This window comes from Dermacentor silvarum, chromosome 8 (assembly GCF_013339745.2).
Source record: "Dermacentor silvarum isolate Dsil-2018 chromosome 8, BIME_Dsil_1.4, whole genome shotgun sequence".
Lineage (NCBI taxonomy): Eukaryota > Metazoa > Arthropoda > Arachnida > Ixodida > Ixodidae > Dermacentor > Dermacentor silvarum.
Genome location: NC_051161.1, coordinates 140,627,031 through 140,643,458, shown reverse-complemented (window position 1 = coordinate 140,643,458; position 16,428 = coordinate 140,627,031). Strand labels below are relative to the sequence as shown.

The window sequence follows — 16,428 nt, the reverse complement described above, 5'->3', positions numbered from 1 at the left end:
TTAGTAGCACGAGAAATCGACACACATATTCAACTAATTAACACAAATTTACTAATAAACTTCTTAGTTAATTTATGACATATTGCAATTTAGGAATTGTAGCGAGTGAGTTTGCAAGACGCATCCACTTGAAATATATTACCAGGATGACACCAATTCCGAGATATTATTTTGCATCGTGTGGGACGAAATACATGGGTGTTCCAGTTACATTTGTGCTTCAATGTAGAAAATAGCATTTTGGTAAAAAAGTAAGTGGAACAAGAGTGCATTTTTACGGCTAGTTTGAGGGCACATATCTCCAAACTGGTGTCATTCTGGAAATTCATTCGAAGTGGATACGCCAGACAAGCTCACTGGCTACAATTCGGAAATTGCAATATGTGTCGTAAAATAATTCCCTAAGTTAATTATTCAATTTTTGGTAACTAGTTGAATATGTGTTTCGATTCCTCGTGCTACTAATGTCCGCCTAATCAACTAATCCAGCTCAATGATAAGAATTATGCTACCTGCCACAGGCTATTTCTAAAAATTCCCAGAAACCTAAACACGAACACCCTATATTAGTTGGTACATGATCTTCAGCCGCGCAAGCTTGGCTCGATTTTCTCAGTTGAGAATGCCGGCTTGTTTCAACAATTCTGTGGGTGAGTCTGCTGTTTGGTATTTGTTGTAAATACATATTAGAGGCCTTTCTTTGAGCAGCTTCTATTTTATTAATGCATTGTTCGACTAAGAGAAATTAAACACTAGAAAATTCCTACACCGATGTGACAAATGTCTTATATGCTCGCAGCTTACTGCTTGGGGTGGCTTGTCGGATATGTCAGTTAAAAATCGTCCGCCCTTCCCCTACCGGAAGATGGGGGAAAGCGAAGCTTGTCCTGGTTGCACCTTGTGTTTGATGGTTATGTTTCTTGTGAGTAACTTGACCTTGACCATGGCAAGGTCAGGTGATCTGCTCGGCGTTGGCGGAGTGCTGTACCTTAGCAGCTCGCACCGTAGGATCGGCCCGTCGACGACGCGCCCTCTCACGGGCGATCTCCCATCGGCACTCGGCGAGAGCTGCCTGTTGTTCGGGCGGCCGCACAATGAGCGGCCGTCCCATCGGCTGTCCGAGACGGAAACGACGCGGGCGCAGTGCGCGCGAAATCCTTTCCTTCTCCGGCGGAAGCGAAACGCCTCTGATTGGCTGCGCACGTGGCGTGAGCCAACACCACCTAGATAGCACAGGTACCAAGGTAAATACATCTGATAGCGAAGCTTCTATAGAAGTCCATACGTTCAAAACATGGTTGCTTACCGGCGGTTCATGGGGCTTAGCGCCATCTGTGTGAGGAGGGAACACTTCCGGCGGAAGAAAAAATAATTTGACGTCATATCCGTCAAAAACTGAAGTGACGTCATGTTTTCATAGGTGCGAAATTTGTTTTTGGAGGCCTGCCATTAGAGCTGTATATTCAATTGCCCCACCATTCGACTTCATGGGCGTTCCGAGTTTTCAGCGCGAAAAGCGATGCCGGAAAAGATCAGCCGTACGGGTCTCTAAATTGCATGGCTGCACAGAACATACTTTCTTTGGAGGCCGACGAACGCTTTGGGCGTAGATTGCGTAGAGTGCTCGTCTTTTCGTCGGACGCCAAGGCCGTCGGCCAGCGCTGTTGCACGAAAAAAACTAAAGTAAACAAGTATCTGAAGGGCCCAACTCACTACTTTTGACTACACAGGTTAAGAAACAATAAAACTACCCGCGTCACCTAATTCAGACAAACGTCGACATGCAAAACAACACAACATGTGAGGGGGCGTAGTGTGAACTTTACGTGCGCGCCTTTCTACGCACTCCAAGAGTTGCATGGCATTGCAAGTGATAGCGGCGTCAACGCCCACCGCTATCGATGGGCGCTCTCACGGTGGGCCCTGAAAAAAGGTATATATTGATAATAATCTAGTAAAATACAGTAGTATCTTTTCTCGCCATGGGTATATAAAATGAATTAGGAATTTTATTTTCGTCGAATGAATCTAACTGCGTCTCGCTTAATTTAAAAATGCTTTTTTCTTTCCCAGTGTTTATTCTCTCCAAACATAGTCGCGCTTCAATCGCTGCTCCCATAACCACCCTTGGTGATGTCGGTGACAATTGGTTCTGAACCGCTTTTCGCCCGAAGCTTCGCGACCTCTGTGGATCGACCTTGACAGGTTTACGCAATCCGATCTTTGACGTCATGCTACCTGGTCCGAAATTTTCATAGCCAAGGCTGGCGTGACGAAAGTGGTGGCGTCAAAACCAGTGTTGCTTACCCGGCAGCATCCCCATTAGATTCTATGGAAGTCAGGCCGGGTAGCATGACGTCATGAATCGGAGTGCGTAGGCCTTGTGCTATCTAGGTGTTGTTGCGTGAGCGCGCGCCTACGCAACTGGCACCGTGCATAATGACTCACGCTCCGGCGCCGGCGAGCCGCCCAGGAACCGGAGTATTAGCGTTACATCGCCGAAGCAGGCTAGCGTATACAAGTTTCGCTTGAAAAGAACTTTTTGCAGAGCAGTTGAGGTAAGGATGCTAAATTGACGATCCCATCCGAAGTAATGTGTTAATTTCAAACAGAAGTAGTTTTAATTTGGATTAGGTTTGGTGTTATTTAGAGCATAATGAAATTCTGATATGTGCTTGTTTCTCATTAAGCGGGGACAGCTGGGCTAGTTGGTTGTGATTAGCATTATGAAACATCGTCCCAGCGCACAAGTATACACCGACGAGACAAGAAAGAGAAGAACGCCGGACTTCGAATAAATTGTATTCACCGAAAATAGGGCTTTATATACAAAGAGGGGGGGGGGGGGGGGGCGCTGATTGTGCACCCGACCGTTCAAGGGTATTTCCTTGATCCAGGCCACAATCAGCAAAGGCGGCGAAAACCAAATGCCGGCAAAAGTTTCACATAACGCATGTCCAATCTCGACACACATGTTTGCCCTAAGGTAATCAAGTTCTTCTTTCCCGAGGGTAAAAGGCGGAGCACTGACGCAGTAATCTTTTCCATTAGAGATACAACCCGCTTCACAAATTTCCCAGTTTTTCTGTGTGCTGAATTTGCGCAACACACGTGTTTGTTCGAAAAACACCTTGCGCGCTGGCTTATGCGAGCAATGGCGAATGTGGTCGGCTAAATGACCAACGCCACTTAGTCAAGCAGCATTCCTGCGTTGCTCTAGCGGGCGTTCATTAAGACATCACCCAGTTGGGCCAATATAGCATTTCCCGCAGGCGATGGGAACCATGCCAACCTCACATTCAACGATGCCATTGGGTGCTCTATTTTGCAGGCTGGCTTTTTGGATTAGTTCACTAGGCGTTCTTTCTAATAACTGATAAGATAGCAGATTTCCTAATGTTCAGTGTCATTTGCCAATCGTTGCATCATCTGTATACTAATATTCGAGCGTGATTTCTGACAAAATGATCCCTATGAGAATTGATCACATGATACAGAACACACTCCTTGGCGAAAAGTTTAACGTTATCATAAATATTAGAGGGCCGGTCACTACTGTATGTCAGAAAGAAAACTGGAGACAAAGCACTACCTTGCGGAACCCCACATTTCTCGTTAGATTTGGCAGAACATTGTTCACTTATTTCTACAGAGTGCGGTCAGTAAGGTAGTCTTTATTGCAGTTGTAACAAAGCAAATGCACTCCTAAATGTGTTATCTGTGGCGTGTTGAGAAAAACGAAGACGCGTGCTATGATTGCTTGAGAGCCCGTGTTCCTGGCCTACACTACAGTGCCTTCTATCAGTTACTGTTATTCACAATAACCCTTTTCATATTTGGTGGAAGTGTCGTGACCGCCTACCTCGTCCTGAAGCTCCGCACTCGAACATTGCCCACCAGATCTTATAGCACGATGAGCGACGCCGCCTGCTAAACAGTGTTGCATTTAGGCTTCATACCGCCAGCGCGCAGCCTGCGCCCACGGCGGCGGCCTGTCTTTTGCGCTGGTGTTTCCCGTAAGCGGGACCCGATCATTGTCAGCGTGACTGCGGAACACGATGTGTAAGACTGACTTTCGTCGTATGAACGCGTAACCACCCGTAGCAAATGGGATGACCAGACGATGCTGAACAATGTGATATTTTTCCTGGTGGATGTTGCCACCATTTGATTTAAAAGTCAATAATCGGAGATTATGAGCTGGTTCTCGTTGAAGACCCTTTTTACTGAAGTGTGTGGCAGGCCCGTTTACGAAAACTTCACGCCGGACAGCGTCTACGCGAGCAAGCGTAGCAGCCGGGCGAGACACTTCTAAGGTACATTGAGGTTGTGCTTGCCCTCTGCAACCAGATAAATCCCACCATCACAGAGGACGAGAAGATCAAGACATCCTCGAAGGGGTTTATGACGGTGCATTCCTGATGTTGCTTGCTGGCCAAGAGCTTACCAGTGTCGCCGGGCTCAACAACCTTTGTCAGAGCTTTAATGAGCTGCGCCGCCAACTCACCATCGCCCACCAAAACGTACTCCAGGCTGATTCAATCTCGGGCTTTGCTGTTACCACCGGCCACGCCCACTCCTGCACGCTTTTTCGTCACATAACATATTTATTTATTTATTTATTTATTTATTTATTTATTTATTTATTTATTTATTTATTTATTTATTTATTTATCAAATACTGCGGACACGTGGCCGCATCCCTGTGGCCCTACGGCCACAGGGATGCTCCCGCTACTCACAACGAGGTGACAAAATTTTTCTACATGTCCAGAAGGGTCTTTCCACCGCCTCACCCCAAATTGAATAGGGCGCAAGCTGTTTCGCTTAGACTTTTGCAGACCGGCACATATCCGTGTCTGGCCGTTCTGCACGAAGTTTACCCTGACGTATATCGCGACGACGCCTGCCCATCCTGTGGGCAGACCTCCACTCTAGCACACATGCTCTGGGAGTGCGGGTCGAGATACCCCAAGTTCAGCAAGGACGAGTGGGACTCGCTTCTGCGTAGCCCCGCTCTAGACAAGCAAATCCTGGCTGTCCGGTGTGCCCGCGACCGGGCTGGTGGGCTAGACCTGCCGGTCCCGACGTGGGACAAGCCGGGTGCGCGACGAGTTCGCGTCCTCGCCGGACCTGTAATAAAAGTTATTTCACTCACTCACTCACTCACTCACGTGGTCCAAGAAGGGAGGGCGACATATGACACATACAATGACAATCATATTGACAAAGCAAACAGAACCATGAAATTACAAGATTAGGAAGTGGATTCAATCATACAATTCCATTCGGTTACAGTTCGAGGAAAAAAAGGAAACCTGATAGTGTTTGTTCTTGCAAAGTAAGGGGATTATGCATCATGTCTGCGGTGGCGTGTAGTTCTGGTCGATAACTGCGATTAATGTTCAGAGGGGTCGAGGGATAAATTGTTGTTGTGAAGTAGCTTAAGGAATTCAAGTCTCTGTTTCTTTCCTCTAAGTTCGAGTGGTTCAATGATGTTAATTTTCATAAGTTCGGTGGGGGAATCACATCTGGAAAATTTGTTAAATATAAATCTGACCGCTTTTCTTCTCTGAAATCTTTCAAGACTATTGAAATTAGTTTTTGTGTACGGATCCCAAACTATGCAAGCATATTCCAGCTCAGGTCTAATTAGGGAGATGTAGCATAGCATTTTAACATTAGATAGGGTTTTTTAAAGTTTGTGCCTCAACAGGCATAGTTTTCTGAAGGCTGAAGCGCAAGTGTTAGCTATTTGATCATTCTATGATAGTGTATTGTTAAGGGTCACTCCTAGGTATTTATAGCTAGTGACTTCATGAAGAGGTAATGGACATAACTTACACGTATAAGGCAGGGGTGATTTCTTATGTGTCATTCGCAGTAGGACGCTTTTATCTGTGTTTAGTGTCATTCCCCAGCACCTGCACCAAGGTAAATAAACCTGGTAGCGAAGCTTCCATAGAAGCCCAAACGTTCAAAACATGGCGGCTTATCGGCGGTCCATGGGGCTTAGCGCCATCTGTGTGAGGAGGGAACACTTCCGGCGGAAGAAAAAAATCATTTGACATCATATCCGTTAAAAACAGCAGTGACGTCATTTTGTTCTCATAGGCGCGAAAATTGTTTCCGGAGGCATGACATTAGAGCTGTATATTCAAATGCCCCGCCATTCGACTTGATGGGCCCACCGAGATTTCAGCGTGGAAAGCGATGCAGGAAAAGGTCAGCCGTACGGGTGTCGAAATCGCATGGCTGCACAGAACATACTTTCTTTGGAGGCTGACGAACGCTTTGGGCGTAGATTGCGTAGAGTGCTCGTCCTTACGTCGGACGCCAAGCCTGTCGGCCGGCGCTGTCGCATGAAAACAACTAGAGGAATCAAGTACCGGGCGGTCGCAACTCACTACTTTTGACTGCACAGGTTAAGAAACAATAAAACTACCCGCGTCACTTAACTCAGACAAACGTCGATATGCAAAACAACACAACATGTGAGGGGGGGGGGGAGGGGGGGAGTATTGTAACAGGTGAACTTTACGAGCGCGCATTTCCACGCACTCGAAGGGCTGCATTGCATTGCAAGTGATAGCGGCGTCAACGCCCGCCGCTATCGATGGGTGCTCTCACGGTGGGCGCTGAAAAAAAGGTATTTATCGACAATGATCAAGTAAAATAGAGTTGTAACTTCTTTTCTCGCTATGCGTATATAAAATGGATTAGGAATTTTATTTTCGTTGAATGAATCTGACTGCATCTCGCGTTAATTTAAAAACGTTTATTTTTTTCCAGTGTTTATTCCTTCCAAACATATTCGCGCTTCAATCGCTGCTCCCATAACGACTCTTGCTAATGTCGGTGACAATTGGTTCTGAAAAGCTTTTCGCCCGAAGCTTCGCGACCTATGTGGATCGACCTTGCCTGCACCATGCAAGAATATTATTTAAACTACAACAGAAACTAGTTCGATCATGTAGAGAAACAATAACTTTAAAGAGCACACAATCATCGGCAAATAATCGAATTTGTACACCACCTTCAACCGTGTTAACAATAACAATGCAGCCCGAGTTTTCGCAATTTATCTCAACGAATTGTTTCTGGTTAGACAAATAAGCAGAAACCTAAGAGATAAACATCTCAGGGATTCCTGCATTTTCAAGTTTTATAATTAATTTAACATGAGGGACCGTATCGAATGCCTTACGGAAGCCAAGGAAAATTATGTCTATTTGTCCGTTCTTGTTAAGGGTTGGTGCAAAGGGATGAACTACAATGACATGCTGTGTGACAGTCGAATACTCTCTTCTGAACCCGTGCTGAAAGTTAGTTAAAATTGAATGCATTTTTAGATATGTAGTTATGCTTTTTGCTGTGATATGTTCGATGAGTTTGCATCATGATGACGTTAAAGAAATATGGCGGTAGTTTTCTACAAGTAGATGGTCTCCCTTTTTGTGAATTGGCACTATTCGAACTGTTCTCCAATCACTCGGTTTTTCAGACGACAATAATGAAGCATGGAATATTATAACAAGAAATTGTGATAAGGGTGCAGCATATCTACGGAGAAACAAGTTAGGGATATTCAAGCCCACTTGATCATTTCGGTTTTAGGTTGAGCACCATAGAGCGTACACCAGCATACGACATAAAATCACATCAAACGGTTGGTACACTGGGCAGTTACGTGAAGAATCACTGGGATTCGAGAAGACACCGTGAAAAAAAACATATTAAAGTGATGAGCAAGTTCAACTTTCTCCATAACCATTGGTCTATTTTTTGTCATTTGGGATATTGGTTTCTTCTCGGCAATGTAATACCAAAATTTACTTGGACAGTTTTTAATAAAATTAGGCAGAGATGAGTTCAAATAATAATTCTTTGATCTATGCACGGCAAGTGCAAGCTTGTCTTGTAATTCAGATATTAAGTTTGACTGCGTACGGGCCTTTTTTAATCTCTTAATTTTACGTTTCATATGAATGATGTTGCGATTGATCCATGGTGTTTGCTTGTCAACTTGTTTTTTTATTATTTGGCGTGAATTTGTGAAGGCAAACGTGACACATGTCCTTAAAGTGGGTCCAAAGTAAGTGAACATTATTTTCGTGAAAATCAGTTAGACAATTTTCCAAGTAATCAATCACGCATGCGTCGTTCGCGCTAAAATAACCTTTGACAAAATGGACAGACGATTTTTAGTTTTAGCACAGGAAACAAGCTGTAAGCAAACACAAACAAGATAGTGGTCAGATAGCCCATGCTCGATCACCACCGTGAAATCAGTGAATTTCCGAGCTAAGAAAACATGGTCGAGAACTGAAGATGAAGAACCGTGCACACGTGTCGGCTCAAGAACAACTTGTCTGAGATCATGTGTAAAGATGATATCAAAGAGTACATTAATATCCTGACTGTGATGTGGCGCAGGCGGAAGGTGCATTCAGTCTACACCGGGCAAATTAAAATCACCAAGTAGAATAATCTTACTAAGTAAATATTTATTCTTACAAGACGGTAATTAATGCAAATATTCAGGAGGTGTGTAGATTGTGAATATAACGAGGGTATAACCCCAAAGAGATACCTTAATGCATAAACATTCCAACGTAGGTATTATGTCCAGAACGATAGCCTCTATAACGGATCTTTAATTAGGACCCCCACACCTCCTCCCTAGAAGACCTATCCACGCGGTAAACACTATAGGAGGGAGGAAAGATGTCTTGGTCGCTAATATCCTCCCGAAGCCAAGTTTCGGTAATAACAGTAATGTGAAGGTCGTGTTCAAGCAACAGTATTTCTAAGGAATCTCCTTTATTTACAATTCTTCTAGTATAATTGTTTAATAATCGTAGCTGCTTATTCCTTGAAGGTTCATTGTTTCACGACTGTGTTTGCCGAGGGCGACTATCTGCAACCTGTACCCGTTTGTTTTGCGATTCGTCCCAAAACAAAAGATGCCTGTCTACTTTGACTTTGTCGTGTATAAGTGACACCTTCTTTCCTTGAAGTTTATCGTTTCTTGCACTTTCCCAAAGAAGCTTGCGCTTCTTTAAGGTAGATTGCGAGTAGTCGTTCTGGATAAAAATACTAGTTTCCTTAAGTTTTTTTTTACATTTTGCAGCATTTCTTTCTTTTCATCAAAATTCTGAAGATACAGAATTACCGGTCATTAAAGGCAAACTGAGACGTCCACCCAAATGTAGCAATTTGCTACAATGGAAACCCAACCGGGTTCCTCGAAAGAAAGCCTCGCAGTTGAAGAAAAATTCGTCCTGGTCCGGGACGAATTTATTTTTCTTCAACTGCGAGGCTTTTCTGCAAACTTATTTTTCTTCAACTGCGAGGCTTTCTTTCGGGGCACCCGGTTGGGTTTCCATTGAAGCAAATTGCTACATTTGGGTGGATGTCTCAGTTTCCCTTTAATTACTTATCTCCACCTAGCGGATTTCGGCTGAACTATTACGTCAGAATTACTGGTCGCTTGTCACCTTGCTTTTCTAATCTATGAATCCGGCCGACAGAATCATGCTGTACATTCAATTTTTCATTAAATACTTCCTTAACAAGTTTATGCTTGAGTGCATTTTCTGTCTCATTTGGAATTTCAGGTATCACATGAATGAGCAGATTAGATCGTCGGCTTCGATTCTCAAGGTCTTTTAGGTTTTTAGCCTGGAAGCTGATCAAAGGTTCAATAGACTGTAGGCTATGTGATTTGTGTCTGTATTTTGTCAAACGCGTTGTGAAGTTCCAAAACCAGCTTATCAGTTTTCAAGAAATGCGTTTGCAGTTCTTCTATATCATTACGAAGAGTTGCCTGCCCCTCTAATAACTGTGTAAGCATTTCGGTCTGTGTAGGGCCGGTATTTACTTCAACATTATCGCAAAGTAGCAATTTACACACAACGAGACACTCATAAACCATACCAAGGCATTGCCCTGGGCTCGGCAGCACCATAACACCACAATAATCACTACGCAAGGAGCTTATATCGTAACCAACCTGCACAATGAAAAACTGCCACGGGGACCTTTTATAAATGGTATATGGAAGATATTGTGACGGGGCGTCAAAAAGATAAAAAAGGGACAGTATTTATGTACAGGGATTGTTGGCAGAGATGGCCAAGATGGCTGAACCCGCGCAGCGTTTCCCGGCGATCGTCGTCTTCTTCCTTAATGCAAGGAGGCGGCCCGTAACATCTAACCGCCCCGGCGGGCTGAGCGCCGTCTCGGCGCAGACTAATTACACGAGGAGGCGACGGAAAAGCATGGCTTCAGTCGTGATACGTGCACGACGTCACGAGATGGCAGGGTAGATGGTGAAGAACTGTTCAGTGGAGTGATTTCATAGTTCACGTCACTAAGTTGCCGTAAAACCTTGTAAGGTCCGGTGTAACACGATAAAAGCTTTTCGGGGAGACCGACGCGACGAGAAGGAGTCCAGAGAAGCACAAGAGATCCCGGAGAAAAACAGAGGTGCCGCTGGCTGCGGTCGTAACGGTCCTTTCGGCATAACTGCGAGCCGGATAGTCGCTCATGAGCTATCTGACGTGCCAGATGGGCTCGCGCAGCAGCATCGCGGGCATGCTCCGTGGTATGTTGTAGAACAGCAGGTAGGAGCGTGTAAAAAGGCAATGCAGGGTGGTGGCCATACAGGAGGTAAAACAGCGAAAAACCGGCGGTGTCGTGACCGGAGGAGTTGTACGCGAACGTGACGTATGGCAAAGCGCTGTCCCAGTCCCGATAGTCGTCAGACACGTACATCGACAGCATATCGGTTAAGGTGCGGGTCAGCCTTTCGGTGAGCGCGTTGGTCTGCGGGTGGTACGCAGTCGTGAGCTTGTGCTCCACAGAACAGGAACGAAGGAGGTCATCGACAACTTTCGACAAGAAGTAGCGGCCTCAGTCTGTGAGCAGTTGCCGAGGAGCACCATGACGAAGGATGACGTCATGAAGGAGGAAATCGGCGACGTCAGTGGCACAACTAGCCGGCAAAGCTCGCGTGATGGCAACACGCGTAGCGTAGTCGGTCGCTACTGCGATCCACTTGTTCCCTGAAGTAGACGAAGGAAATGGACCGAGGAGGTCGAGACCGACGCGGTAGAATGGCTCCTGGGGTATGTGAATAGGATGCAGGAGGCCTGCAGGCAACCCTGAGGGCCGTTTACATTGCTGACAAAGGTCACACGCAGCAACGTAGCGTCGAACAGATCGGTACAGACCAGGCCAGAAAAATCGGCGCCGCACGCGATCGTATGTGCGGGATACGCCAAGATGGCCAGCGGTCGGAGCATCGTGGAGTTCTTGGAAAACAGTAGCGCGTAATTGCCATCAGCGACAGGAGGGCTCGAGACCATGGCGATATACATGGCGGCTTGCGGGGGCATGCGCACATAGTCGAGAGAGCAGAGACGGGCCGAAGGCGTGGTTGGGGCATCGGCTAGGTGAGGTAGTTCGAGCTGCAGGAAGCCAGTTACACAGCCAATTAGGGCAGAATGAGTTGCGAGAAGCGAGAAAGTCCAGACCAAGAATAACGTTGTATGGACATTGTTCAAGAACGGCAAATAAAACAGTAGTTGGGTGCCCGGCGATTGTGACGCGGGCGGTGCACATGCCAAGGATAGTGGGAGTTCCTCCATCGACCCCTCTTACAACGTGGGAAACAGCAGGTGTGACCACCTTCTTTAGGCGACGGCGAAGACCTGAGCTCATGACAGAAATATAAGCCCCGGTGTCGACAAGTGCAGAAATCATCACGCCATCAACGTCAACGTCCAACACACAGCGTCGAGTCGGCAGAGTAACTAGAGGGTTTTCGGGCAGAGTCGTAGATGCAGCGTTACCTCCGGCGCTGCATATATTAGTTTTCCGGAGTGAAGGAGCCACGGTTGCTCGGCGACGGGGCGCGGCGAGGTGGCGAGGAGCGGGAGGACGGACGGCGGTACGGTCGCGAACGCGACTGGCGACCTCTAGGTGACGGCGAGCGGCTGTACCATGTCGTGGCAGCGTTAGGATTGTAGGGGTGTGCCGCAGATAGTGGCTCAAAAGGGCTGCGATCAAGGCGGCGAGCATGGCCAAAAGATGGAGTACGTGGCGGGAACGACCAGCGGTTGTGACAGTAGCGAGCAACGTGCCCGACACGGCGGCAGTGAAAGCAGATATGCCGATCTTCTTCAGTTCGCCAAGCAGCAGGGTTTCGCGATCGTGGAGTGAACCGTGGATACCGAGGGAACGATGTCGGGACCCCGGAAGCGGATGTAGGGCTGACAACGGCGCAAGAAGCGTGAACCCCGAGATTCGCGAGTTCGTTTCGCATGATGGCTTGGATGAGTGAAACCGCTGGTGTGCTCGAGTCGTCGGCGTTAGAGCTGGTAAAGAGGCTAGCGGGAGCCATTGCCTCGATTTCACGGTGGACAATCCTCGTCAATTCGGCCGACGGCAGCGAAAGGTTTGATTGCTGCCGCTCTTCACAAGAAGACGTTGCAGCGGTGTTGGGAAGCCGGGCGAATGGTCGTTCAATACGGCGGCTCTTAGCCAGCTCAAAGCGCTGACACTCCTCGATCATAGCATCGACGCTAGCACAATTTCTGCACATGAGCAGATTGAATGCGTCGTCCGCTATCCCTTTGAGGACGTGGCCAACCTTGTCAGACTCTGGCATGTTACTGTCAGCTTTACGGCACAACGCCAGTACATCCTGTATGTAAGACAAATATGATTCCGTGGACGTCTGGGCACGAGTGGACAGCTGCTGCTTCGCAGCGATTTTTCGACTGGAGGCCTTACCGAACCGGTCACGGAGCTTTTGTTTGAATGTATCCCAGCTCCCAAAGTCGGCCTCGTGATTGTCATACCTTAACTTCGCCGTTCCACTGAGATAAAACACCACATTAGCCAGCATGACTGTCAGGTCCCAGTGGTTGGAGTCGCTTACCCGTTCGTATAGCGTGAGCCATTCCTCAAAGTCGATACCATCGGTGCCGTTGAACGTTCCAGGGTCTCGGGGTTGGACTACTACAATTGGTATCCGCGGCGCAGAAGCAGATTACGGTTGATGTGCCATGGTGATCGCACCGCAGCGCCGACGGCTTCGGTGCTCTGTCATCTGGCGAGAATACCCAGCACCTCCCACCAATGTGTGACGGGGCGTCAAATCGATAAAAAAGGGACAGTATTTATGTACAGGGATTGTTGGCAGAGATGGCCAAGATGGCTCAACACGCGTAGCGTTTTCCGGCGATCGTCGTCTTCTTCCTTAATGCAAGGAGGCGGCCCGTAACAATATTTATTTATTTATTTATTTGAACATACTGCTAGCCTCACATTTGAGGCTGTTGCAGGAAAGGGGCAGGATACATATTCAAGAGAACACGGTTTAGGTAGGCGCGGACGTAGATAAGTTTAAGTGAACAGGGAAGTAAAATATGCACTCAATATTCATTATACAAATGCTATAAAACGAGGGGGAAAAGTAGTAAACGCCGTGTTGGAAGGTTAGTACAAAAAAGAAGAACGAAGAAAGAAAATGTAGTCATGAACAGCAAAAAAAAATATATATATACATATATATATATACACTTATACTCACACATATATATACACATACATACCCACATATATATCAGGGCAGAAAACAACACTGCGAAGTGATTCAAAATGCCATTGTACGACACAGCGCGCCTACGTGCATATAGTAGCTAGAAAGCACTGTTTGATAACTTGGCGATAAAGGTTTGCAGTGATGTGCAGGTGACAACGTCATCAGGCAACAGATTCCATTCACGGATTGCCTGTGGAAAAAATGAGTACCTGAATATGTCGTTGTGAAATCTGTATTCTGTTAGGTGCTTGGTGTGTTTTGTTCGAGAACTACGTGTATCTGTCTGCTGTAAGTAGTCACTCGCATTGATTTTCATGCTACCATTAAGAAGAAGGAAAAGAAACTTAAGACGAAGTAGTCGGGCTCGGTTTTGTATAGTGGGAAGCTCAGCTTGCCTTAATAGTTCTTTAGGGGAGTTAAGATGGCGATACTTATTAAAAATAAATCTAATCGCTTTCCTTTGTACGCTCTCCAATTTTGCTATGTACTTTTCACGGAAGGGAAACCAACATACTATTCCATAATCCAGTATAGAGCGAACTAGTGACAGGTATGCTAAGCGTTTAGTATCTATGGATGCGGATCTAAGCGACCGTTTTAACGAGTATAGAACTGCCAGTGCTTTATTAACAACATATGTTACCTGCTTGCCCCATTTAAGATCTGATGAAATTATGACGCCTAAATATTTATAGTCTTCTACTTTCTTCAACATCTGTCCTTGTAAATAATACGGGTAGTTCATGGGCGCTCTTTTATTCGTTACTGTCATATAAACTGTTTTTTCTGTGTTGATCACCATCTGCCACGTTTGGCACCATTGCGTTATATTTTCAAGTGCACTGTTTAAACTTATCTGGTCTTCACGACAGGTTATTTCCTTGTAGATAACGCAGTCATCTGCAAACATTCTTACTGTGGCGTTAGTATTAATGTGTAAATCATTGATAAAAAGAAGAAAGAGTATAGGAGCTAAAACGGCACCTTGTGGGACGCCAGATAGCACATCGCCGCAATCAGAAGAGTAGTCTTTGAAACATACATATTGACGTCGACCTCCAAGATAGCTTTTTATCCACTTGGTGACGTTGTTGTCACCGAGATAGTGGATAAGTTTCTGAAGTAATTTAGGATGGGAAACCCGATCGAATGCTTTGGATAGGTCTAGGAATATCATATCGGTTTGACTGCATTTGTCCATTGTAAGCGCTAAGTCGTGGATTGTCTCAATCAGTTGAGTTGTCGTAGATAATCCTTTTCTAAAGCCATGCTGATTAGGGACAATTAAATTATTTTTTTCTACAAATGATACTATATGTTTTAGGATTATATGTTCGAGGATTTTGCCGGCCGTACAAGTGAGTGAGATTGGACGGTAATTTGCTGTGCTGGTAGTGTCACCGGATTTATGTATCGGGATAACCTTAGCAGTTTTCCATTTCACCGGAACCTCGCCCATTTGCAATGATTTTACAAAAATAATCAGCAAGAACTTTGCCATCCATTCCGCGTAGCGCATTAAAAATGCATTTGGTATGTTGTCAGGCCCACAAGATTTTTTTGGGTCTATTTCAAGTAAGAGGGAAAAAATTCCCGATTCGGTTAAGATTAAGTCATCTAGTTTTGCTGTGTTGCTCGGAAGAGGTTTGAGGTTGGGTTGTTTACCGTTGTCTTGTGTAAATACTGAAATAAAGTATTCGTTGAACTCTGAAGCCTTTGCCATAGCTTCAGTTGGTGATGGATTACTGGTCTGACGTGACTTTGAATTAAGGTATCGCCAAAACTTAGACGGAGATGTTTTGATAAAATTACTTAAGGTGACATTCATGTATTCATATTTTGCCTTTTTTACGGCTGACTTTAGTGCCAGGGAGTGTTCGCGTATTTTAGTAGTGTAGCCTGGTATGGGTAGTTTATTTCTCAATTTCCTTAATCTGGCAAGCTTTCGTTTTAGCTGTATTATGTTTCTTGTTATCCAAGGGTTTGTCTTACGTACTGGTTTGATCTTTGTGGGAATATATTTTGATAAGCAGTGCTGAATGATTGTTTCAAGTGTCGACCATAATGCATCTACTGAAACTGTAGGATCATTTGAGAACGATCTAAAAGTTGAGTAAGAGCAATCTAGATAATCAAGAAGGCTGACGTCGTCGGCATTCGCCCAGTCGAAAATTCGTGTACACCCTCTTTGGGAAGGTGGAGGTGCGCCTAACAGTAAAGAACATTTAGTAGCTCTGTGGTCCGATATGCCGTCGACAACTTCCCATGAAACACTGTCTTCTGCAATAGCATCACTCACAAACGTCAAATCGAGTACATTCCTGCTTTTTGCAGTAACACGTGTTGGCTCCCGTATGAGCTGTCTAAGGCCAAAATTAAAACATAGATCAAGCATTGCCTCTGCGTGAGTTGTATCAGTACTGTTATCAAGGGAGTCCCATGCTATACTAGCAAGGTTAAAATCACCCGTAAGGATTAGCTTTGTAGTATGTGTAAAAAGATTTTCCATATAATTTGCTAGCACGTGTAGCATATCATGGGAAGTATTAGGGGGCCGGTACATTGTGCCTAAAAAGAGGGGGGATTTATCTATCATGATTTTGCACCAAAGTGCTTCAGCATCAACAATTTCCGGCATGGGTGTGACGTAAATATTTTCTCTTATCAAAATTGCTACGCCACCACCGCGAGAGGACCTATCCTTGCGCATGACAGTATAACCAGGAGGTTATACTGTCATGCGCAATATAATATTATATATATAATATTATATATATAATATTAAACCGTATTTCACATTATATATATAATGT

General features: G+C 45.4%; 1 protein-coding gene across 2 annotated transcripts in view; it reads left to right on the top strand.

Annotated features, from left to right (window-relative positions):
* Positions 1-16,428, top strand: part of LOC119461730 (putative methyltransferase-like protein 7A) — a 167,860-nt gene that overhangs the window by 136,345 nt on the left and 15,087 nt on the right. The gene's annotated exons all lie outside the window — the stretch shown is intronic.